This window comes from Canis aureus, chromosome 3, assembly GCF_053574225.1.
Source record: "Canis aureus isolate CA01 chromosome 3, VMU_Caureus_v.1.0, whole genome shotgun sequence".
Lineage (NCBI taxonomy): Eukaryota > Metazoa > Chordata > Mammalia > Carnivora > Canidae > Canis > Canis aureus.
In genome coordinates, this window is record NC_135613.1 from 82,194,121 (window position 1) to 82,217,795 (window position 23,675).

At 40.0% G+C, this 23,675-nt stretch overlaps 1 long non-coding RNA gene across 2 annotated transcripts in view; it reads left to right on the forward strand.

Moving 5' to 3' along the window:
• Nucleotides 1-1,822: 1,822 nt before the first annotated feature.
• The window catches only part of LOC144306012 (uncharacterized), a 255,819-nt gene continuing 233,966 nt past the window's right edge, over nt 1,823-23,675 (forward strand). Inside the window, exon 1 of one of the 2 annotated variants that reach the window (XR_013373042.1) lies at nt 1,823-1,984. This is a non-coding gene — a long non-coding RNA (uncharacterized LOC144306012). The remainder of the gene's footprint in view (nt 1,985-23,675) is intronic. The other variant, XR_013373043.1, reaches the window with a different exon arrangement.

Below are 23,675 nucleotides of genomic sequence, written 5' to 3' on the forward strand. Positions count from 1 at the left end.
TCACTTCATCCTCACTTTGGGTAGATCCTTTGACCTCATCTGTCAAGCAGAGCTATGATGATGCCTACCTCCAAGTCATGAGTGGATGACATGGGTTGACACACAGAAAGCACTTAAAATACCACCCAGCACTTATCAAATATCTGTTGGAATTGTTACGATTATCTGCACATGAAAAAATGAGACTCAAAATTTTACTTTATTTTTTAAAGAGTTTATTTGTTCATTAGAGAGGAAGGGGGGCGGGAAAGCACAAGCAGAGAGAGGGGCAGAGGGAGAAAGAGGGACAAGCAGGCCCCCCACTGAGCAGAGAGCCTGACAATGTGGGGCTCAATCCCCGGACCCTGGGATCATGACCTGAGCCAAAGGCAGATGCCTAACCAACTGAGCCACCCAGGTGCCCTGGGACTCAGAGTTTTAAATATTTGGCCACGATTTCAGCTGATAAGGAACTAGGGTATAAGCCCAGATACATATCATTTGGGAAGAATCAAAGTGACATGACTGAAATATTCTTATGTTGTAAATTGGAAAGACCTTACATTCTTCCACAGGGCAGACATCCTAAGGAAGAATAGATAGGTGGATCCAGCTACAAGTGGGCAGAGAAGAGGGAAATTGGGGTAGAACTCTTTTTTATTGGGTAGGAAACAAAACAAAGGCAAAAACTCGTGGAAGAGCAGAAAGCCTGTACAGAGCATTAGCTACTTAGCACCACCCTTCCCCAGAGGAAAATAAGAGACCTTCCTTAAAATCTATAGAAAGAAAAATAATTAATGGTCTGGTATATGGGAAAGTCTTTCACACAGCAATTTTTACAGCTGATCAGTCTCTGTTTTAAGAATTCTCCTACACTATATTTTTGAAAAACATTTTCTCTAGCTGTCTGAATAATTTACTTGAGGAGCAATAAATTGTTCCTCTTTACTCTTTCTTATATGTAAAAATACTATTTCAACGTCACAGTAGTGTATGCATACTGTGTCATTTCAATAGGAATTGATTATTTTTTACCTTTTTCCATTTTAAGCAACATAACCTCTGAGTTAAGGTGATCAAACACGCAGGTCTTTTGGTATTAAATAAATCACCTGTGGTAACAAAGGGTCAAGTCCTCTGTGGAACAAACAGGCATCTCCTAGGAGCCAGTGGCTAATCTGGACTTCAGGAAATTTCTATGAATAGCAAGGGAACAAGTAGCTGGCTGCCTAGGTTAACGTCAAGTGGAATATGGGATGTTGCTTGGCCTTCCTTAGGGAGGTGATACAGGGCTCTGCCTTCTGCTATCTTCTATTCTCACTAAGATCCCCTGTCAGCTGGATTGCAGATTTAGCACAAGGAGAGAATGGGCCTGATACTCACCTACTATTATGTATTTCTCGAATTTTCCTAAAATAAACAGCAGGCGTACAAATAAATTTCTCTTCTATATGTATATGTCAGGCAGTCTCTGTGTATAAACCCTAAAACCCACCCCGTCAAAACCCCAGTATATTGTTTTCCTGTGTAGCGGCAAGGCAGTGGGGGAGGAGGGAGAGAATGACAAAATAAAACTGTGTCCAGTGTCGCATTAGATACAGGCTTTTAAAAAGACTAATGCATTGAAAAGCAAATATATTGGCACTATCCATAACCCTGACATTTTGACAAATACCTCAGTGTCTGCCTGTGTGATCAAATTGATTATCTCTGTGAGTTTTCTTCAAAGCCAGTCACCTCTGTGGCATCTTCCACTTGGTTCTATAAAGCCCTGGGGCCTGATGCCAACCTGCTGCTTGTATCCCAGAATTCTTTGCCACTTTGTTCCGTTATTCGCATCCCCCAAAGAAAAGAATTTCAAGGGCTGCAGTGGGAGGCACACCGAGGGGGAGGTAAATACGGTTAATTGCCGAGTTTTGTTGGAGGAAGAAAGCTTCAGTAGAGGGAGCTCAAGACAATTCTCATTTTCTTCTTTCTTGAAACTTTCCCTGGAAAGTCTGTCCAGGTGAGTTGCCCTGGCTGGGTTTTAATTCTTCCAGGTGAAAGACAACTGTGGAAATAGAGGGAAATATAGTTCATTGGGCTGAACTCATCTGCTAATTGCATTGTCTCAAGCATAGAAAATATTGGTTCATGGTGGTGGTAGTGGTAGTGTTCTTTGGTGGAGGAAACAGGAGATATTTTAATCCTAATGGAACTCTTTAAAGAAGATAGAACTTCTGAATTAATTTACCTTAATTTGTACTGAAGCATAAAGAAACCATGTCTGTATCCAACCATCCATCCATCCATCCATCCATCCATCCATCCGTCCGTCCATCCATTCAGCAAATGTTTATGGAAACTTTACTGGGTCTCAGGCCATGTGTTAAAGCACTGAGAATGCTACAAAGGTTATCTCTCAGGACATACTTGTTTGCCTAATACTTGTTCCAAAGAATCTTCCTTTGTATTGCATTTTCTAGTCTTTGGCAAGGAGAACAGGATTTGAAGCTGGAAGCTTGCTACCAAGTTTTCTTTAGAAAAGAATAAACTAGAAGGTGAGAGACATTTCAGCAAGGATACGAGGAAAGCAGATCAACAAGAAGTGAAGAAAGGTACCTAATCTGTGCCACGGATCAGTTTTTGTGAATAGCATTGACATTCTTTTCATTATTAGTTTGAAGCATATCCTACTTCCAAAACTGGTCATTCATGTTCTCTTTTTCCCATCCACTATGACCAGCATAAGCCAAATCCCAATTATTATCTTTTTCTTTGGTTCACCACAGTGGCTTCGAAACTGATCTCAGTTCCTGGCTCATCCCAAAATATCTTCAATTCAGCCACCAGTAGAACCAGTAACTGACCAACTGAACCCTCTCTACTTTTTGACTCTCCCATTCAAATCCAACCTTTACATGGCCACCAGATGAGCCAAACCACCCCACAACTCTCTGTGGCACTCCAAGCTAGGTCTTTAACCCAAGGAATAGGATCAACGACTTCATCTACCACCACAGGCTCCCTACGGTGTTTTGCCCCTGGTGGTCCTACACCTTCCTTAAGTGTCTTTTTTTAATTTTTTAATGTTTATTTCTTTATGAGAGAGAGAGAGAGAGAGAGCACACAAGCAGGGGGGAGGAGCAGAGGGAGAGGGAGAAGCAGACTCACTGCTGAGCAGGGAGCCCAATGCAAAGCTCCATCCCAGGACCTTGAGATCATCATGACCTCAGTGGAAGGCAGATACCCAACCAACTGAGTCACTCAGGGTCCCCGCCTAACAGTATCCTGCATGCCAGGCTAACTGGACTTCTGACTGGTCCCTAAATCCCCTGGCTTTTCTGTCTCTTGGGCTTGATTGTGTTGCTTTCTTCCTTTGAAAGAATCCCTGAAAATTCCTTTCTTTCATGCCTTGAACGATTATTTTTAAAGCATGTCTCAGTTGGTACCTGCTCTGTGAAGCCTTTGTGCACCCATTTTCTGAGCTGAGATCCCGCCTTCACCTGACGGTCCCTACCTTTCAACCATTCTGAAGGCATTTGGCATATTCTCCCTCAAAGCTCCCAGTGGACCTCTTCTTTACCCCCTGATGTGCTGTGAGACCTCAGGAAGGTTGTGATGGCATCTTTTCTTTCCTGCCAAACTCAGCCCAGTGCCTGGCACATTATCATGTTATTTTTGAAGAAGTCAAAAAAGTAAGTTGATGATGATATAAATAAAAAAAAAAGGTTTTAAAGCAAGCGCAGTTTTTAAAACTTGCTTTAGTTCTTCAACAAGGCCTCTCTGGTCATATGGTCATGAATCTGCCTGAATAATGACAAATTTGAGTGAGGATGGCCCTTCATGGGGGCCTCTTCTGTTGGTGACCCTTCTTTCCATGGATGGTAGCACCATGCTTGGCCGGTCACATTTTAGCAGGGTGAATCTAGTACTCTGAAGTTGCCTACCACCATTTCAACAACTTTTGCTTTAAATTAATTGTCATTTTGGTTTTGGTCATTTTTAGTGTTTGCTTGTGGGGTTTTTTGTTTGTTTGATTGTTTTTGTTTTAAACAGCTTATTAATTAGGAGCACCTGGGTGGCTCAGTCTATTGAGTGTCTGACTCTTGGTTTTGGCTCGGGTCATGGTCTCAGGATCTTGGGATGGAGCCCTGTGTTGGGCTCTGCACTCAGCAGGAAGTCTTTGTGAAGTTCTCTACCTCTCCTTCTGCCCCTCCTCCCTCCCTCTCTCTTTCTCTCTAAAATAAATAAATCAATCTTACAAAGGAAACCAACTTAAATAAATATATGACAGGCAGAAAGCTGCTTCCTTATAGTGCAACCCAATATACTGTCAGTTGGACCATTGAGTTCCTATTGATGACATCCCTCAAACCAAGGGCTTCAGAGCTACTATCAAGAAGGAGTCCCAGATCCTAACACCTGGGACCCACCTGGCCAGCAGGTGTCTGGCCCAACATTCTCAGGACATATGCTGAACATGAGTCATGGTGACGGTGAGGTAGGTAAGGGCCTGACCACCAATGATGACAACCTGGATGTCCTGATGGTTTCAGCATCCCTGGAAAAAAAATAGAAATCCTGTGTAAGCTGCAAGGTAAACCAAGGTAAAGCCCACGTGCACCAATGGAGACTACCTTCTTTGTTCATCTCTTGCTAAAGATGCAAGTAGTCACTCTTTCACCTGCTGCTGGGGAGACAAGCCTCATCTTCCTTTCTGTAACTGAGCAAGTGCTATGCCAGGGGCTCAGACCTTACCTGGAATCTTCTTTTCTGCATTTACTGACATTTAGAAGCCAAAACCCATTACCTCAAAATTGGCTAAATAAGGTCTCTCCAGTTAATTTTGCCTATAAAACAATTTTCCTATTCAAGAACACTGAACACTGGACTCCATCTCTCATAATAAAGAGGCCATTAATTCTCTGCTACTGCTCATTATTCTTATTAACTATTCGCAGACTTTTTGCTGGAGGCAAAATGTATCTATTAGAGCCAGCAAATAAGGATTGCTAACATGCTGAGGCCAGCGTCCTCTCCCAGGCACTCAGCAAAGCCAGCGACATTGGACTCCACCAGCTGGGCCCTGTGCAGAGCATCTGTGCTGCCGTGAGCCCCGAGAGGGAAGGTGGGAAGACAGGCTGTTCAAGCTGCAGAGTCGTTACTCAGATTTGCTTATTCAGAGCCCTGTATCTTGAATATGTAGTGAAAACAATTTTCTAAGGGTAAGAACTGACTGATCACTTGGATTTGTTATTAGTCTGGTGGGGGGAGGTTGTTGAGGGAGGGTTTTTTTTTGTTGCTGTTGTTGTTTTTAATAGGAGAAAAAACCATCTTCTTTGAGGTGAGGGTGAAAAAGAGGAGGAGGAGGGGTGGTGGCCTCACTTGGCATTCCTTGTGAAATATGGAGAGGTGAAAGAGAAAGTAAAGAAATGGATATTTCCTGAGCAATTAACTTACTTCTTATAATCAGCTTTTTAAAAACAACTTATTAAAGTGTCTTTTACATGTCATGAAACTTACCCATTTCCTTTGTAAAATGCAATAATTTTTACTAACTTTACTAGGGAGTGCAATTATCACCATAAATTGAATTTAGAATACTTTCATTCCCACAATAAAAATATCTTCGGCCCATTTACAGCTGATCCTAATCCACTCACATGCCCTCGCCCTTGGGAACCACTAATCTACCTTCTATCTCTTTCAAACTGCTTTTCGGTGACAGTTTATGTAAAGGATCAGACAATCTATGATTGTCGTGTGTCTGGCTTCTTTCATTTGGCAAAATGTTTGAGGTCCATCGTTGCTATAGCAGGTGTCGGCAGTTCCTTTTCATTGCTGAATAGTGTTCTATGTCAGACAGACCACATATTGTCTATGCATTCACCACCTGATGAACTTTTTAGGTTATTTCCATTTTGGGACTAGTATTAATAACTCTGCTATGAACATCTGTGAACATCCACATGCTGGTCTTTGTGTGGACATGTTTTCAGTTCTTTTGTCTATATACCCAGGAGTAGAATTGCTGAGTCATATGGTATCTTTATGTTTAACCTTTTGAGAAACTTCCACACTGTTTTCTGAAGCGGGTGCAACATGTCGCATTCCCAACAACTGTGTCCTCACTGACATCAGTTGTCTGCCTTATTTATTTTAGCCACTCCAGTGGGTGAAATATGATATTTTGTTGTGGTTTTAATTTGCATTTCGCTAATGAATAATATGTTGAGCATCTTTTCGTGTACTTTATTGGCCTTGGTGTCCTCTTTGGGACAATATCATTCATGTTCATTACCTATTTTTTTATTGGGTTACTTGTCTTTGAATAATTGAGTTGGAAGTATTCTTGTAAATTCTGGATTTTAGTACCTTATCAGATTTGGGCTTTGTAAATATCTTTCCCTCAATCTTTTTTGTTTCTCTTTGAAATTTTTTAACCATGTCTTTCTAAATGCAAAAGTTTTTAATTTTGAAGAGACCCAATTTAATCACTCTTTTTTTTTTTTCTCTCTGTTGATGTCCTATCTAGAGAATCTTTGTCTAAGACAAGGTCTCAAACATTTGTTATAGCTTCTTATAAAAATTGTTTTAGGGGCTCCTGAGTGACCCAGTCTGCTAAGTGTCCAAATCTTGATGTTAGCTCAGGTCATGATCTCCTGGTCATGGGATCAAGCCCTGTATCAGGCTCTGTGCTCAGTGGGGAGTCTGCTCATCCTTCTCCCTCTGATCCTTCTGCTTGCTTGTGCACTCCTCTCTCTCTCTCTCTCTTTCTCTCATAAATAAATAAGTAAATAAATAAATAAATAAATCCTTTAAAAATTTTGTTTTAGTGCCTACATTTAAGTCTGTGATCACATTGAATTAAATTTTGTGTATGGTGTGAGGTAAGAGTCTAAGTCTTTCCTTTTGTGCAAGGAAATGCAGTGTTCCGGCACCTTTCAATGAAAAGGCTATATTTTTCCACTAAATTAATTGCCTTGGCACCTTAGTCAAACAATTGATTGACTGTAAATATAAAGGTTTATTTTTGCACTCTTAATTCTCTTTACAATTAGCTTGGGACAGAAGTATTGGTGCCCCAATTTCCAGATGATAGAATTGAGGCTGATCAGTGTTAGAACAGACTCCCAGAAGTTAGGTCTTCCTTTGTCTGTTATTCATGCTCTTTCCTTCAAATAACTTCAAATATAGAAAACTATTATTCTAAAATTTCATAATATTGGTAAAGGGATCAGGAATCTGGGATTTGTCTTTAATAAAGGCCTTATTAAAAAGGATGCCAATTATCTTTTAGTATTAGAGAAGATAAATTAGACATATAGACCCCCTTTTATTTTAGCCACTGATAATGTAAGAAGTGAGTACTCCACTTCTTCACTCAGTTATTCATATAACACATCTTTATTAAATGTCCACAATCTAGAGAGGCCACTAATCTATTAATCACAGCTATTTATAACGTGGTCCTTTATTGTCTTCTCAGGAAGAACCTCCCGTTAATTTCCATTCCTTTCTTCTGGCAGACATCAATTCAATCACGTGTCCCCAGTTACTCCCTTCCTTCCACCCCAGCAGGGCAAGGCCCAGAAGCCACAAAGACTCTGGTTTGGAACTCAACAAGAACTATAAAAAAGCACCAGGCCTGAGGCAAAAACCTGTCTCACATAGCCTGCTCTGTCAGGATTTGTTACTCCACATCTGTTCTCTCTCGTCTTGGCTCTCTTCCTTTGGTTCCTGAGAATTCTTGGTTCCTGCACATTTCCTTTATGCTTTGGCTACCTGTTTTACCCAACTTTTTGTTTTGTGCTGTGTTTTGAATTTCTGCTCTCTACTTGACCATTCTGACCTGCTCTACTGATCCATGTAATGACCTCTCCTTTTGACCTGTGGCCCTCCCTCGACCTCCTTAGCATGAGAAGCATTTCCAGTAGGAATTGCTTACCTGATTCTAAATGCTCAGTTCAGCCTTGACTATCAAAAACTTGGTTCTGACCTGGAACGGGCATGTCTCTGACTCCTTAGGATCTGTCTTTTGTTTTCATTGACATGACCCTGTTCTAAGTACTATAGGGTAGTGATTATTAAGGATGTGGGCTTTGGGCTAAGACTGTCTGGGTTAAAACTTTGGATACGTCCTTTACCAGCCAGGTAAGCTTGGGCAAATTATTCAGTCTTTCTGTGTCCTGACCTCATCCATAAAATAGGAATAAGAGCAATATAACTTACTGGGGTGGTGATTTGAATAAAAGGAGTTAACATGCATGTTAAAATAGTACCTGATACATAACAGGCTCTCAATAAATTTGAGCTATTCTTCTGCTATGACTACATCCACCACTGTAACCTGTCTCCCTGTCTCTGGGCTTACTCCCTGAAAATCCATTCTTCATATTTTCCTTTTTTGCATTTTTAAAGTATTTTTGTTTTTTTGTTTAGTTTTGCTTAGCTCTGTCTCCATGTTTTCTCTAGGCCTGTTCCCCCTGAAGGACACAAGCCATATCTTATCCATTTACTCAGGCGACTTCTTCTTACCCTTCAATTCTTAATTATCAGTTCCTGCCCTGGGGACCTTCTGTGATTCCCTAAAGCAATTTAGGAGCCTTCTTTGGTTATCCCATAGTGCTTTGAATCCCTGATCAAATCAGGGAATTCCCTGATCACAGAATTTTTCATGCTTTATTGTAATTAGAGGTATAGATACCTTTCTCTTTCACTAGATGGCAAATTATTTAGGACACAGTTACCTCTCTGCTCCTAACACAGTAGTCAGGATATTATAAGCTCCCAGAATCTGTCTTAGACTTCTTTTTTTTTTAAAGATTATATCTATTTATTCATGAGAGAGAGAGGAAGAGAGAGAGGCAGAGACATAGGCATAGGGAGAAGCAGACTCCTCTCAGGGAACTTAATGCGGAACTCAATCCCAGGACCCTGGGATCACGCCCTGAGCCAAAGGCAGATGCTCAACCACTGAGCCACCCAGGCATCCCAGCCACCCAGGTGTCCCTCTGTCTTAGGCTTCTAAGCAGTTTACAAGTGTCTTCTAAGAAGTAACAAGTGTCAGTTTTGCTAGGTGTTTTATAAGTGAAGGAAAGGCAATCCACAGACCAAATCTGAGAATATTCACTTTCTGATATTATATGAAGCAGCTTTAGTTTTCAAAAGGGTAGGACTAGAATAGATTGATTAATGCAAAAAAAAAAAAGACAAATGGAAGAAGATTGTGAAGCTCTCTTACTCTTCCATATATCTTCATAGAGCAAGTCGAAGACCTTTACATAAAAAAAAAAAAAAAAATCAAACACATGGGAGAGAGAAAAGTGTGATGTTGGCACTGACATAATACCATTTGAAGATTGGCTTCTTCTCCTTTTGGATACCCAGATGGTGGTGTGTGAAATTGCCACCTAGTATGGAGTCCATAGATGGTTTCATGGGAGTGTCTCTATGCATTTCATTTATCTGTCACTTTTGTTTACTGAAATTTATATACCTAACTAATTTGACGTGACATAATCAGGACATGACCATGAGAAAGAAGATGATGTCTTTTTAATATTTCATTTAATAAGAAAGTACTGGATGCAGTCTTCTGTTCCTTTTTATTAAGGAAGGAGATAGATATGGACTAACCACCATTACTCATAGGGTTAGCATGAATTTATAATAAAATTCTCCAAGACATGTGCAATATCTACACTTTAACTAATGGGGATTGATTTAGAATTGTATCTATTTTTAACAAGTTATAATGAACTTTCTCTTACATTAGCCAGTCATACATTAGCCCTTAAAGTGCCATATAAGCTGAAAGAAATCTGTACACTATAACAACTTATGATAGTATTTGTTCAGCCAAATGTGTTTTGGCTTTTCCATAGCCTCCTGGATATGACATGGCCCAATTCAACATGGCGGATTTCTCAGTGGTTTGGCCCCATTCCCTATGAAAAATAAATGCAAAGGTTTGGAAGTCAACAAATTTCAACTGCACTTGTTCAGTGGGAAATTAAGGATTTATAAGAGACCCATCTTGTCTTCATAAAGCTGTGGTTTCAATGAGCTGAAAATCTAATGCTCTGAATGGCTCTTCTATATTCAGTTCAGTTCCCAGAGATCGGAAGTAAGTTTTTTGGGCACCTCTGCCTGTGTCTCTTCCTCTCTCTGTGCATCTTACAAACAAACAAACAAACAAACAAACAAACAAACAAACAAGTTTTTAAGAAAACCAAATAAAATTCTCTTATTTCTCATTTTGGATTGTTTTAAAGGTAATATCTCAAGGTACACTGTGAGCTCCTTCATCATTGGTATCGTCTGTGTCATTATTAAGCCTTACCTGTGACACATCAGTCGTTCCTAATCAATAAAATATGATCTACCAGAGAAGGAGGGAGAGTATGTGATACCTATAAACTGAAATGGCTTTTTTCATTTAGGAGTGATTTACTTGCATCTTGCCTCATAGAAGTAGCCCATATTGGACTACACAAGTATATACTATCCAAGAGAGTAAGAATAGTAGTTTATTTTTAAAAATTATTTGGAGGGTGTACTTCTAGACTCTGAAATGAATTCTAAAGCATAATCATGTTTTAGTGGCAAAATGTTTAATGATAACATGACATTATATGCAGAATCTTTGTGTCACTGGTATGACCTGTATATTTAATACACTTCCCAAAACAATTCTATGTGGCTGGTAGGTGTAATTTCCTCTACTATTATTATTCATGTTATCACAAACATAGTCTCTTTGCCTTCTGTTAGTCACTGATTGATTACAGTCCCTCAAATATTGCTAAACCATATTATGGAGCCACAGATGAAACATTGCTCGCTTCACCTCTTAAGAAGATTAGCTCACTCGCTCTCCAAGGTTGACTGCTACTGACCTCAGTCCTCTCTCAAGGCTTACCCATAAGCGGTAAAATTTTTCTCTAAGTTTAGGATCTGCTTCAAGGGTGTGTGTGTGTGTGTGTGTGTGTGTGTTCTTTCTCTCTCTCTCTTTCTCTCTCTCTCTCTCTCCTTTTTTTTTTTTTTTTGGCCCTATAATTGTAATCTACAAATATAGACCTCAGCCATCTGTTGATTCCTTTACTCATTTACAGGTGACATAAGGAGAAGTGAGACTGGCTAGGGATTGAAGATCCACGGAGCTCTACAACTTTAGTCTTACTCACTCCTGGAGCCAAGGAATATGGCTTCTAGGTTTGCGAGACCAGAAGGCGTGCTTCTTCCAAATGAATCTCTACCCCTGACTGTGTGGCCTTTCTGCCATGGTCTTACATGTTAGTACCTGTACTAATTCTAATTTGGAGTGTACAGCAATCATTTCTTGGGCCCTGTAGGGAAAAATGAAGGTTAGGCACTGACAAAACAGTAATTATTCCTGAGTTCCAGGAGACCTGAAGAACTATTCATTCATTTGTTCGTTCAACAAAGGCTTTGTGAGTGTGTGCACTCTCTGTCACTTCTGTGAGCGTTAGGAAGGAAATCAAGTCTTTTTAAAAAGCATCACTCTCTTCAGCAGCTTACCATTTAGGAAAAGAGATGGATACAAGAAGGAAAATAAAATAATTCCATTTCTATCTTGGGGGTCTGTATGGACAAATTATAGTAGGAGTATAGGGAAAGAAACATCAATATTTCTTTTGGAGGGAAGCAGGGAAGGCTTACTGGAGAAAAGAGGGCTTGGGTTGGGCTCTGCGGGATGAATGTTTCCCAGGATGCAGGCAGAGGGGGCAACATGATCAAAGACAAAGGACACGATGTGAAAGGGAAACTCTCTAGAAGAGAAGATGTTAGTGTATCAGCCAGAGACCATTCCTCCTCCTTAGTGACCTGGAAGTAGTATCTTCCCAGAAGAGAAGGGGAGAATAGGCAAAGGGGCAACTCACTCATCTAGCTGAGCGACTTTAGAATGCGCTGTGAGGTCAGTGGCAATGGAGCCAAATCTTAGAAGAACCAAGCCCCCTTCAACCTTCTCTTCACCTGATTTCAATCACAAACAAGGCAACAGCCTGTGACTTATGTCATTCTGATTAGGCAGGCGAGATCTGTGGGTGTGATTCTGGAAAAAGTCTCAAATAAACACCCACGGCAGTTGGTCCTAGTTTGAATGTTGTACACTCACTCCTTCGTTAAACCAACTGTGCTCAGAAGCGTCTGCTTCATCTCTGGCTTGTGTCCAGGCATTTCTGGGAGCCTTGAAGCTGAAATGCTTTGCAAACCTTGTGAAGTTTTTAAAGGCGCACATCACTAGGGTGATTCGAAGTTCTGATTCCAGTAAATGAGGTTATAGTTCATTAGAAAACAAACTTTGTTTTTATTGAAGGAAGGTAGTAATTCTGCAAATGAGCAAGGACAGCAGACACCATGGCAGTGGAGGTAGAAAGATTTTAAAAAATTAAATAGCATTGCCTCCCCAGAAAGCAAAAATCCATAGTAGCACGAGAATACCTAATTTATTTCAGGAGTTACCTTAGGAGGCAATAACACAGATGGAATATAGTTCAGGGGATACTGGGTCCTTTTTGGTGGATGAGCCATTCACTGGTAGATGTACAATTCCAGAATGCCGAGAAAAGAATTTCAGAAAATCTCTTTTTGAAGGGGACTTATTAAGAAGACCACCCCAGAGCAGCTCTTGTTGAAGAATACTGAGGACTTCTTGCCACTGGTTAGGATCTTTTTCTCCACCAGTTAAAATAACAACAACCAAGTGCAGAAAGAGAGGGTTTTGTTTATCAGACTAGGATTCGGTTTTTCATGTTTCCTTTTATAACCTGCCTTTAGTTAATGGAAATACCTGTTTTCTTGATCTATAAAACTTAAGATAGTAGAAGTACAGGAAAAGATTATCTCCATATCTATATCATCTATATCTATATCTATATCATCTATATCTATATCCATGTCTATATCACCTATCTGTATCCAAAACTATATCTATGACATAGAGAATGTGGTTTCATTTAAGTGCAGGAAGCTACTGTAGTTAGTAAAGCTTAATGATGACCTGTGAGGCCAAGGCATGGCATCTCTGAGCCACTTTCTTTCTTTTTTTTTTTTTTTTTTCTGAGCCACTTTCTGAAACAAGTAATGGTGCTCTGAGTTTGGAGGAAGAGCTGTAAAGGTAATTCCTCTAGCCCATGGAAAGACACTACAAGCCCTCTGGGAGGGCTTGATTACAATATATATTTGCCATCAATTGGCCTATTTGATCTCATTTATTTTACATAAAATAGTTGGAATTTGGGGGCCGTGTGGATAAATATGCAAATATATGCAAACTGGAAACCATGCTTATAAAATTTACTGTGAAAATGTTGTCTGGATTTCATAGAAGAAATTCATGAAAAAAAAAACAATCTCAGGCAGCTTGCAGAGGATGTACTGTACTCCAAAGGGCACTCTGAGTTCTAACTTGGGACAGAGGGTAGGTTCCAATCTCCCTTCATTTTATAATAGTTTAGTAATTACTCTCACACTAAGAATTCCCTCTTCTCTGCACAAGTGTTGGGAATCTTGGGGGTACAGCATGGTTTTTGTATAGTTAGCAAAGCTCATGTGCATATAGGTAGACATATGCATTCATTTATTGGTTCATTCATTTATCCAATAATAGAGCAAATGCTCAGAGAGCTTTCTGTGTGATAGGTACTACTTCTGTGCACTAGAAATATAGCAGCAGATTCTGGGTTATGTATTTTAGTTGTCAGTTGTGTAGGGAAGGCCAGAAGTATCAAATAATGAGTAAAATATATAATAAGATGGAATGTTATAAGTTATAGGTAGGAAAAAATGGAGCAAGGAATGGGAAAAGGGAGTTTCAGGGGGGTATTTTAAATAGAGTGGTTACTGATAAGGTAACTTTTGAACCACAGAGTTGATAAAGTTATGATTCCTGAGGCAATTTAAGGGAGGCCATGCCAGATGGAGGATGCAGCAAGCATAAGAGCCTTGAGGGAGAGATATGCTAGACCACTAGGCAGTGGCCAACTAAGGAAAGAGAAAAATAGTAGAAGATAAGGCTGGACTGGTTCTAAGGGGCTTTGGGATGTGAATGTTTGTGTGTTTTTCTAAGGGCTTTGGAGCTGTGCCTTTGTGTGTTTATGTATATGTCTGTGTGGTGTGGGGGGGGGCAGGCACTTCCCAACTACCCATTTAGGATTGCTAGTGTGAGGCATTTGAAATAGGAAATTGGCCTCAAGGTCAAATGTCAGTACATATCCTAGCATTTCAAGCTGTCAAAGCGTGTAAAGGTTTATCTGGTACAGCATGATGCGTATGGCACCAGGTATAAGTCAAAAGTCATTTCTCTTATCAGATGCATCCATTTAATACCTCATAACACTACCTATGCGTTGAAACATCTTGAGGCCAGTGTCCGTGCCTGGTTTACCTTTGTCTTTTCCAAGGCATCCTAAGAGACTTTCCTGGGAACAGATACCTACTAACATTTATTGAACGAATAAGTGAGCAAAATAATGATAAGAGGTCATCAGGGCTTGATGATACATAACAACACAAACCTTACATGACATGTAATGCTAATATGTATCACAAGTCTCCACCATAAAAAATTTACAGGATGCCTCTTGTAAAATCACATCTTTGAGGGAAGGAGGATTGGCAGACCTAAGTGTTTCCACATCATAGGAATGCGAGCACAAGGAGAAAAGATCATTTTTTTAAAAAATCACTTTTTCTTCCTAGGTAATGAATATAGAGGCAGCATCCAGCTCATCATTTCAAACTGCTGAGTCATTTGCCACTTGAAATGAATTGAGGGCTGTTAAAGGTTTTATAGAAGAATTCATTAAATATGTATTGAGGCAGCTTAAGATGGAAATTGTTATAAAAACTGGCAACAGTTCAAACAGCAAAACGTTTCAGTTTATGATGGAGATATTTTACTCCCGCTTGGACTGTGTCCTCCATTAGTCCATTCAAACTGGCGAGGCTCAAGTCATCTGTACGGGACATGGTAATTGTTGAACTGCTCACAGGGCTGTTCTGAGAGCCAAGGAAAATGTTGTGATCCAGCCAGGTGTTCCCTCTCTCAGAAGGCGTGGTGTTCAGAGAGATCTGTGCCTTCACCTAAGTGCTGACACCCCCTGATTGCCTGGAGGTGGGATTTGGGGGCATTGGAATGAACACTCACATGTGCATACAGGTGCACACGTGCTTCCATTGCCATGTGCGCACACGCACACACACACAAATATAGATAGGATGTGCAGGTTCTTCCCTATGTGTTCTCGCTAGCTTGGGGGTCAGAAGGTGATGGAAAGTAAGGGAGAAGAATATGATGGAGGGAACAAGTACCTTGGAGTGAAACAGAACTGGATGCTGTGCCATTGTGCTGCCAAGTGATCAGAGTCAAACTACCTAATCCTAGCTTTGTGACCCTATTTATATATACAGTTATGAAAAGAATACCTCTCTTCATGCCAAGTATTTAGCAGGTAGGAGTGTTTCTGCTCTAGTGTTTCTTTTTTTTTTTTTTTTTTTTTTATTTATTTATGATAGTCACACACAGAGAGAGAGAGAGAGGCAGAGACACAGGCAGAGGGAGAAGCAGGCTCCATGCACCGGGAGCCCGACGTGGGATTCGATCCCGGGTCTCCAGGATCGCGCCCCGGGCCAAAGGCAGGCGCTAAACCGCTGCGCCACCCAGGGATCCCTGCTCTAGTGTTTCAATACGTATTTCTGCTATTCTAAAAAATCACGCTCCAAAAAATAACAAGATAAAGGAAAAATAGAGTTGAGAGCGGACTACAAAATCGATAGAATTTGGTAACCAAAATGCTAACAAAAATTGCAAGAAAAAATACAACAAGCAATTTTAAAATGGTAAAACTCCCAATAAATAAAAAGTAGATATAAAACTTAAAAAAAGAGAAAAAAAAAGCTGACGGTAGCTTGACCCAAGGCAGTATAAGGAAAGGTAGAAACACCAAGCATGAGACAAGATCAAAACATATAAAGACTGAGGGCAGACTGGGGGGCTCAGCGGTTTAGTACCGCCTTCAATCCAGGGCATGATCCTGGAGACCAGGGATGGAGTCCCATGTCGGGCTCCCTGCATGGAGTCTGCTTCTCCCTCTGCCTATATCTCTGCCCCCGACCCCCTCCCCCCGCTTTTCTTTCTCCCTCTCTGTGTCTCTCATAAATAAATAAATAAATATTTTTAAAATGTATAAAGATTGAGACACCACCAATAAGCATTTCTGAACCATGTGGTGAGGATGAATTAAAAACAAGAACATGGAATGAATGGGTGTTATGTACACTATCATGTTTTACTGCAGCTTGCTGCATTCCACAGAGTTACTGTACTTCGTGTTCCGGCGTTGTTAGTTGATGACACAAAATGTAATGAGCTGGAAAAAAATTACATATTAACCTATAAGCTTTCTGCATTTCACTGATGACACTTCCTCATGTGAGTTAGCTAATTTGCATTATAAAAAAGCTGGATAGAACAGACAGTATTTAATATGTACTTCTGAATATAATAAATAGTACAGAATTGTGAGTAATTATGTGATGTTGTAGATGATACAGGGTAAAGCACTTGGCACAGTGTCTGATATCAAGTGTATGATAAATATGCGTTTCTCTCAGAAGATAAAATCAGGAAGGATATAAATGTTTAGAATCTTGTCCAGAAAAGGGACCAAGTAACAAGAAGGCTCAACATTGCTCTGCTTAACATTAGGTTGAAGTAATTCCAAGTGTCAGAAATGGGGCAGAAAGAATCGTTGGACAGGAGTGGTTGTGATATAGGGAAAACCACTGAGATCCTTCACATGGCGCAGAGGAAAATCAACAAGCACCAAATGCCCTGATATCATCATGATCTCTAAGACAAATGGCAACTTTTCAACTTGCCAAGACATTTCTTGATTACAAATTATAAAGCAGTCTAACATGGAGGGGCGTGATAAATTAGTGAAAACCACCGTGTTTGGTTTTCACTGTGGGACGCTAAAGAAAACTGGTCTTACACTGTCTGCTGTAATATAATACTGCATGTTGCTACAGATTTGATTATGACTTCGAATTTAGCCTTGAATTCCAGATTAAACTTACAATACTAATGAGAGTAAATATACTGTAAATTATCTGATAACCTCTAGTTTACAAAATGTATGAAAGTATAAAGCATTATTATGAAATCCTAGTTGTCTGTGACAGTTGGGTAGAGACCCTAATGTGAAAAGCTCCCCATCCTCTGATTGACCATGGACAACCCAGACACAAGCATTTTGAGATAAATTCCATACCCCCACATCTACTGACCCAGTTGTGTCTTCACAGTTGATACATGGGAAGGTCAGTTCACCAAGGAAGCCCCTCCCCCTGACAGCCTTCACAGGGCATCTATTGTGTTTACAGCTGTGCCTAAGACATGACAAGACCACAGCCCCTGTTTTTGAGCAACTCATGATCCAGCGTGCTGTGTGTCCTAAGAAGAGGGTGTTTAGGAGGCCATCTGGAAAGCACAGAGGGGCAGTTCAACCTGGTGGTTAAAGGAAAGAGTTTAAAGACCAGAAGACCCCTCTGCAGACCCTGAAGGACTTGTGAGAGCCTGGCAAGCCAACCTGGAGGGTGTGATGAGACCACAGGGACAGGGTGAACAAGAATATGAGACCTGAAGCAACGTGGGTGAGGTGTGCAAAGAAAAAAAAAAAAAAAAGATAACGTGCAAGGTAGGAACTGTCAGAAAATGATAATAAAGATGTAATGAGGGCCACATCATAGGCATACTTAAGAGGGAACCCGTTCCTGACCACAGCGATAAAGCAAATAACGCAATAAAGAAAGTCAAATGAAATTTTTGGTTTCCCAGAGCACATAAAAGTTATGTTTACACTGTAGTACAGTCTATTAAGTGTGCAATAGCAGTATGTCTAAAAACGTGCATACCTTAATTAAAAAATACTTTATTGCTATAAAGCGCTTACCATCATCTGAGCTCTCAGGAGCTGTAATCAGTGATCACAGATCACCATAATAAATAGAATAATAATGGAAAAGTTTGAAATATCGCTAGGATTGCCAAACGGACACAGACAGGAAGTGAGCAAATGCTATTGGAAAAATGATACCGAGAGACAGGCTGGACATAGGGTTGCCACAACCTTCAGTTTGTAAAAATGCAGTGTATGCCAAACGCAATAAAGCAAAGGATGCCTGTATAGGGTCTGGTTTCCTCTACAAAAGAGTTTTAATTTAATCTTGTAGGCACTAGGATGAAACTGAAGGGTATTAATTCCAAGAGGAAATGGGTCAATTTGTGATTCAAGAAAACTAAGTGGAAGGAAATCCTGAGAAGGAACAGGTCTGGTTAAGGGAGACCAACAAAAATCAATTACTTTTTTTTTTTTTTTTTTTTTTTTACCAAAGCTTTTCCAGCTACTGTTCCCATGTTCTGAGTACACAGTGTTCAACCTACATCTCTGGTCACCATTTATTTCCTTGTCTTTATCCCTACCAGTCTATCCTACCTCCATTTGCAATGAGGGACTATTTAAATTCAACATAATTAGCTCGTGAGAGGTCTGGAGTCAGGATGTGCCACAAGCCATTGTGGAATGGAGAAAGGTACGCTTAGCTGGAAAAATCACTGCAGGCTTCACGGAGGAGGTCCCTGTTGAAGAAGCTATGCAATTCAAATAGGGAGGCAAGAACACTGAACTAGCTTTTGGACTTAAAATCTAGGCCACATGTGTGGCTGTGTGTACAGCTTCCTAAACCTCTCTGAGAACCAGTTTCCATATTGTTCCAGTAGAAAATTAAGCAGGAAAATTGTTAAAATGACTTCCGACTGTGGCTGGTCTTCGTGGTTCCCCAAGGTGAGGGGAGATTGGAAGGGTAGGTTCTTGCTAGGTGGAAAAGGAGGTATGGCCTGGGGTTAACAGGGTCTAGAACACAAAGGCAAGGCTGACTTTGAAAAGCTGGAATGAAGTCACTCTTTGTGTTCCACCATGAAGGGAGATGTGACACCATTCTACATCAGCTCCCTCTAAGGCACGCGACTTAGTCATTTCCAGAATGGTTCAGGTTTAGTAAAAGGTTATTGGAACCTTTTCCTGAGCCGGATCCCTGGAAATAAGCTTCTGAGATAGATGATGTCAGCTGAACTCTAGATGCAAATTATACTCTGCTCCTCACATGGCTGCTATTTTTAGCACTTACAGTATGTGATTTCTCTCAAGGACAACAGGAATGTTCATAAACTATGCATAGGTCATGATGGTGCTTAATGGGGAAATAACCATTTGTTAACAGAGCATTAAATGTTTAATAGTCCATTAGCATAAAATCTTTCTCAAAATTTGGGAATATTTTCTAATATGCCTCATTCCACCAGCCAGAGGAGCATTACAGTATTGAAATTCATAAAGGTGCCTTGTCTTTTGACCCTACCGGAGTCCGCGGTAGGTTTTTCACCCAATTCTTTGGAAATGTCAAGCTTAATCACTCTATAATGATCAATTAAACATTCTGCTGTAGCTCCTCTTGGGTCCTCTGCATAAACATTTAAAACAATTAGAAGCTGAATCACCGTGATCCCTTTATGAGTGGAGGCGGAGGGAGTAGGCTGTTCCTTGTTAAGGAGGGGCCTCTGATCATTGTGGGCTATGCCGCTTGAGCTTCCTGGAGGAAGCCAAACACACCTGGGGCCGCCGTTGGCATCTGTCTTCAAAATTGCTGGCCATCGAGTCAGAGTCACCTCTGTATCTCTCAGTAAGACTAAGGGAAACTGAAAGAGGGTTGATAGGAACAGGAGACAAAAAGAGAAAGAAGTGGGTGGTGTTGCTATCCAGAGCTTTGCCAATCAAGCTGAGAAGAGCTGTAAGAGTACAAGAGCCAAAATTCCTCCATGCCAAATCCTCCCTACTCCCATAGCCAGTTCAAGCAGGACTCCTGCTTATTCTGGTGCCAGGGAGAATGGAGACAGGGCTGGTCAGCAGACCAGAAAAGGAGGTCAGTGCAAGGCACATTTCTGACCCATTCAAGCATGCATCATTTCCTCTTGCCAGGCCATTCCTTCACAGAGCTGAGCTTTCTTGCTGTCTGGGGAGAAGCAACCTGGAATTTAGAATTCTCTATGAGGACTAACTCCTGAATGTTGTGGGGTCAGAGCACCCCAAGTCTGTGTGTGAGGCCTTAACCTCAACTCTCCTGAGACCAAGGGAAATGCATTGCTGTGCTTTGATCAGAGAATAGGATGAAATAATTATTATTACAGAAACTTCTGTCCATTTTGTTTTCTCCGAGCATTTGTGTCTCCATTTTACAAATACCCCCAGAGGCTTTGGACAAGGAGTATTACTGAAAGATCAATAATAATTACAATAGTAGAGAAGAAAACAGATCAAAAATTGGCATTGCCTTTTAAAATTAGACTAACTAGTGAGAGCCATAGATCATAGATATTTGGAATGTTCACTCTGGCAGGGACCTTAGAGGTTGGCAAAGGAATTCCTTCACGTTGGAAATGAAGACATTTGCAGAGGTTAAATTACCGCCCCAAGGTAACAACTCTTAACTGGTGGCAGAGCTGGTCCTAGAAACCAAGTGTGCTAATTTGAAAGGCAGAGGTTTCGTGATCAGTCTTATTTATTATCAATAACAATCAGAATAATAGCAATCACATTTCCCCAAGCAAACAGCTTGAAGTAATTCTGCAATTTGAAATGGGAAATGATTTATAGAAACCTAAGAAAAAAAATGGTGGCCATAAATTTAAAAATACATGTTTTTAAATCCTAAAATTGGAAAATTTGAAGCTTTGGGGCTCATATTAACATTTTCTTAGGCTAACCTGATATGTGTGTTAATTAACATCATTGACATAATTATATATATACCCACATTATATTTAAAACCTCAGCTGCTTGCATTTATCATATTGACAAAATGAAGCATATGCCGCTTTATTGAGGCCTTTGGTGATTACATTATTTATGCTCCTAATACATTGTGATATTTTAGATCAGTTTGTATTTGTCTTTCTACATCTCAAATACACAACAATCTTCCTTATTGTTATGATGAGTTACAAATTGGAATATACTTATGTCAAAACATGCAAAATTTAAGATTCAAAACCCTAATAATTTAATAGACTTATTTATAACCCCGAATATCCTACAGACCTTTTCACATTCACTAAATTTTGTGTGTTTTAATTTGCCAATGTAGATCTATTCTAAAATAAATTTCTGGGGTTTAATATCCATTAAAAAAAAAAGTAAAATGATTTCAAGTACTTAATCACATTCCCATTTGGATGACCCCGGTAGGTGTGAATTAATAACTTACTGAAATGAGTGGGTGAAGGAAGGGACAGATCACATTATTGATATTCACTGCAGATTTTCTTTAAGGAATGATTTCTTTGTCTTGTTTCTCTTTTTCCTACATTTTCATAAACATGCTCCTTCAGGAGAAAGCCTTACAAGATCCAATTCAACCTGGTATTTGACTACATTTGTACCTGAGTCATGGGGACAAGATGGAAATGACTGGAAAGAAGTTATCTTCTCCCTTTACCTGTGATAGGTCAACCTGTCAAGGGCTGAGATTCATCTCAAGAATAATAAGAATTGAGGTGAACCTGTGATAGATTTTGTCCACTCTGATTTCTTATTTACCAATCCTCTTAATCCATGTAAAGTTATTATAGTGATTGCACGTTGTTTTTTTTTCCCCCTAGGAAAAAAATAATTCTTTAACTAAGATATTGCCTTATAAGTCTTCATTCCTCTTACCACCCATCCCTGCAATATAGCCGTTATGTTTAGAAAGTGTTCTAAAATCTTTTGGTAAAGAGAGATCTCAGAGAAGCATTACATTCCAAGATGCCTGGAAACATGTCTCCCTTGGATGCCTCACCTTGCCATCTCTAATCTTACAAAGTGTGAATCATTCATTGGGAAGGAGAGGTGGCATGCACTGTCTGCTGGGAACAAATCGATAGGCATGTCTGGATTTGTGCACTAAACTTGCCTCTACAGTAGCCTTACAAGCAAGAATTAATAGGGGCTGCAATTGCTAACTTAGTTTCTGCAGTGTTTGTGCATGAGTGTGTGTGTGTGTACCCAAGCAAAATGTTTGGTTATGAATATTGACTGAGTTAATTAGCATGGATTCATTCTTCACGGCTTGGAAAACAATAGACTTCTCTTCAAAGAAAACAGAGGTGCCAGATATGGCATATGAATGAAATATCTGATTAGGAGCATTCATCCTATTCAATTTCAAGTCTTTTACTATAATCTTGATACAGGGAGGAAGCCCTCCCCTCCCCCCCCCCCAAAAAAAATGTAGTTGAGAGATTGGTGTTTGGTGGGTTACTTTCAATCCTGTTGGAAAATTGATTTTAAAAATACAGGTGTTACAAATGATTGTATAAATACATTGTAAGTCACATCTTCTTATTTATTTATTTGTTCACTCATGCAATAAATGCTTTGGATGACCTACTATATTTCAGACTCTCCTCTAGGCACCACAGATAGAGTGGTGAACAAGACAAAATGAATGGCTCTTGTGGGACTTGACGTTCTTTGGAAGAGAAAAATCAGTATTAGTCATGCATCATTAAAAATTCCTAGGCTGGTTAGAAGAATAACTAGTGGTAGTCTAGTAAATAATCACAAAAGCTAGATTGCATAGTTTTCCAGCAACATCTATACGTTCTATATTCACATACTATTAATTATCTGGTTTGTCACTGGCTGAATCCTGACCATCTGCCCATTACATTTGGACCTGTTGAACTGAGTTAGAATCTTTCTCCATTTCCAGCTTCATGTTCCCAGTGTCCGCAAAAGTTGAGCCGAGCAGACTGTGCTGTGTTATTGCCTTCTGTTTGGCTTATTACCACCATGACCTCTCAATCCCTCTCAGTACCAGCTCTAAATAAATTTAAAACTTGAATCCTTGGGTGGCAGGCATTGAGAAAGAATATGGAATCTGCACTTGACCTCATATCTTTTCATTCCAAGTTTATACTCAATACGTTATAATAGACAGAACAAATCTCAAGAAATTTATATCTCAGTCTAAAGTTGAAGAGGAATGATCCATGAAAATTAAAATAAACCAGCTGTCTTTATTGTAGGGGAAAGCATGGCTTGCTGCGTGGAGTCCTGAGAGTTGGGCTATTAGCCCTTTTGAATTCACATACCTGAATGCAGGGGCTTGGAGTAGTATATAAGTATTTATTGAGAACCCAGACCTCGGCTCTTGCAGAGATCACTTCCATCTCTTTAACCAAATCATGGTTCCATATGGAGAAAAGCCATTGGCTCAGTACCAAATACCCTGAACATTATTGATCCCTCGGATCTGGTCCCAGATGCCCTGTCATATTTTTTGGTCTTGCCAGCAGGTGAGGTTTTCTTGCAAAAGAGGAGATCCTTCTGGAGTCATTGCTGAAAGCATCGACATTTGTTATTATACTTTCAAAGAAACCCCCCCCCCAAAAAAAAAAAATATGTTCTTTTCCTGGACTTAAATCCTTTACAGCCTGAAAGGCAAATGGGGAAGGTAAAGCTGGGTTTTCTTTTATTGAAGTTTTTGATTCATCTGTACACTTTGCTGGAACAGTAAGTGCATCAACTCATGTCCCTGCAGTCCACTTAATGTAGCACAACATGAGAAGCCTGTAGCTATGTTAC